The sequence below is a fragment of the Balaenoptera physalus genome (genome assembly GCF_965194825.1).
Source record: "Balaenoptera physalus genome assembly, chromosome: 1".
NCBI classification, from domain to species: domain Eukaryota; kingdom Metazoa; phylum Chordata; class Mammalia; order Artiodactyla; family Balaenopteridae; genus Balaenoptera; species Balaenoptera physalus.
In genome coordinates this window covers 23,616,257-23,619,606 of record NC_138882.1, presented here as the reverse complement: position 1 = coordinate 23,619,606, position 3,350 = coordinate 23,616,257, and positions in this window count along the sequence as shown.

Here is a 3,350-nt window from a genome sequence, read left to right as displayed (position 1 = left end):
CCTTTATTATGTTGTGGTAAGTTCCCTCTATGCCTACTTTCTGGAGGGTTTTTATCATAAATGGGTGTCGAATTTTGTTAAAGGCTTTTTTTGCATGTATTGAGATGATCATATCATTTTTCTCCTTCAATTTTTTAATATGGTTTATCACATTGATTGATTTGTGTATATTGAAGAGTCCTTGCATCCCTGGGATAAACCTCACTTGATCATGGTGAATGATCCTTTTAATGTGCTGTTGGATTCTCTTTGCTAGTATTTTGTTGAGGATTTTTGCATCTATGTTCATCAGTGATATTGGCCTGTAGTTTTCTTTTTTTGTGGCATCTTTGTCTGGTTTTGGTATCAGGGTGATGGTGGCCTCGTAGAATGAGTTGGGGAGTGTTCCTCCTTCTGCTATAGTTTGGAAGAGTTTGAGAAGGATAGGTGTTAGCTCCTCTCTAAATGTTTGATAGAATTCACCTGTGAAGCCATCTGGTCCTGGGCTTTTGTTTGTTGGAAGATTTTTAATCACAGTCTCAATTTCAGTGCTTGTGATTGGTGTATTTATGTTTTCTATTTCTTCCTGGTTCAGTCTAGGAAGGGTGTGCTTTTCTAAGAATTTGTCCATTTCTTCCAAGTTGTCCATTTTATTGGCATAGAGTTGCTTGTAGTAATCTCTCATGATCCTTTGTATTTCTGCAGTGTCAGTTGTTAATTTTCCTTTTTCATTTCTAATCCTATTGATTTGAGTCTTCTCCCTTTTTTTCTTGATGAGTCTGGCTAATGGTTTATCAATTTTGTTTATCTTCTCAAAGAACCAGCTTTTAGTTTTATTGATCTTTGCTATTGTTTCCTTCATTTCTTTTTCATTTATTTCTCATCTGATCCTTATGATTTCTTTCCTTCTGCTACCTTTGGGGGTTTTTTGTTCTTCTTTCTCTAATTGCTTTAGGTGTAAGGTTAAGTTGTTTATTTGAGATGTTTCTTGTTTCTTGAGTTAGGATTGTATTGCTATAAACTTCCCTCTTAGAACTGCTTTTGCTGCATCCCATAGTTTTTGGATCATCGTGTTTTGTCATTTGTTTCTAGGTATTTTTTGATTTCCTCTTCGATTTCTTCAGTGATCGCTTGGTTAGTTAGTAGTGTATTGTTTAGCCTCCATGTGTTTGTATTTTTTACAGGTTTTTTTTCCTGTAATTGATATCTAATCTCATAGTGTTGTGGTCAGAAAAGATATCTGATATGATTTCAATTTTCTTAAATTTACCAAGGCTTGACTTGTCACCCAAGATATGATCTATCCTGGAGAATGTTCCTTGAGCACTTGAGAAGAAAGTGTATTCTGTTATTTTTGGATGGACTGTCCGATAAATATCAGTTAAGTCCATCTTGTTTAATGTGTCATTTAAAGCTTGTGTTTCCTCATTTATTTTCATTTTGGATGATCTGTCCATTGGTGAAAGTGGGGTGTTAAAGTCCCCTACTATGATTGTGTTACTGTCAATTTCCCCTTTTATGGCTGTTAGCATTTGCCTTATGTATTGAGGAGCTCCTATGTTGAGTGCATATTTACAATTATTATATCTTCTTCTTAGATTGATCCCTTGATCGTTATGTAGTGTCCTTCTTTGTCTCTTGTAATAGTCTTTATTTTAAAGTCTATTTTGTCTGATATGAGAATTGCTACTCCAGCTTTCTTTTGATTTCCATTTGCATGGAATATCTTTTTCCACACCCTCACTTTCAGTCTGTATGTGTCCCTAGGCCTGAAGTGGGTCTCTTGTAGACAGCATATGTACGGGTCTTGTTTTTGTATCCATTCCGCCAGTCTGTCTTTTGATCGGAGCATTAAACCATTTACTTTTAAGGTAGTTATCGATATGTATATTCCTATTACCATTTTAATTGTTTGGGGTTTGTTATTTTAAGTCTTTTCCTTCTCTTGTGTTTCCTGCCTAGAGAAGTTCCTTTAGCATTTGTTGTAAAGCTGGTTTCATGGTGCTGAATTCTCTTAGCTTTTGCTTGTCTGTAAAAGTTTTAATTTCTCCGTCAAATCTGAATGAGATCCTTGCTGAGTAGAGTAATCTTGGTTGTAGGTTTTTCCCTTTCATCACTTTAAATATGTCCTGCCAGTCCCTTCTGGCTTGCAGAGTTTCTGTTGAAAGATCAGCTGTTGACCTTACAGGGATTCCATCGTATGTTATTTGTTGCTTTTCTCTTGCTGCTTTTAATATTTTTCCTTTGCATTTAATTTTTGATAGTTTGATTAATATGTGTCTTGGCGTGTTTCTCCTTGGATTTATCTTGTATGGGACCCTCTGCGCTTCCTGGACTTGATTGACTATTTCCTTACCCATATTAGGGAAGTTTTCAGCTATAATCTCTTCAAATATTTTCTCAGTCCCTTTCTTTTTTCTCTTCTTCTTCTGGGACCACTGTAATTTGAATGTTGGTGTGTTTAATGTTGTCCCAGAGGTCTCTGAGATTGTCCTCAATTTTCTTCATTCTTTTTTCTTTTTTCTGCTCTGCGGTAGTTATTTCCACTATTTTATCTTCCAGGTCACTTATCTATTCTTCTGCCTCAGTTATTCTGCTATTGGTTCCTTCTAGAGAATTTTTAATTTCATTTCTTGTGTTGTTCATCATTGTTTGTTTGCTCTTTAGTTCTCCTAGGTCCTTGTTAAACGTTTCTTGTATTTTCTCCATTCTATTTCCAAGATTTTGGATCATCTTTACTATCATTATTCTGAATTTTTTCAGGTACACTGCCTACTTCCTCTTCATTTGTTTGGTCTGGTGTGTTTTTACCTTGCTCCTTCATCTGCTGTGTGTTTCTCTGCCTTCTCATTTTGCTTCACTTACTGTGTTTGGGGTCTCCTTTTTGCAGGCTGCAGGTTCGTAGTTGCTGTTGTTTTTGGTGTCTGCCCCCAGTGGCTAAGGTTGGTTCAGTGGGTTTTGTAGGCTTCCTGGTGGAGGGGACTAGTGCCTGTGTTCTGGTGGATGAGGCTGGATCTTGTCTTTCTGGTGGGCAGGTCCACGTCTGGTGGTGTGTTTTGGGGTGTCTGTGACCTTATTATGATCTTAGGCAGCCTCTCTGCTAATGGGTAGGGTTGTGTTCCTGTCTTGCTAGTTGTTTGGCATAGGGTGTCCAGCACTGTAGCTTGCTGGTCATTGAGTGGAGCTGGGTTTTAGCATTGAGATGGAGATCTCTGGGAGAGCTTTCGCCATTTGATATTATGTGGAGCTGGGCGGTCTCTGGTTGACCAATGTCCTGAACTCGGCTCTCCCACCTCAGAGGCACAGGCCTGACACCTGGCCGGAGCACCAAGACCCTGTCAGCCACACAGCTAACATGGGAAAGGAAATAG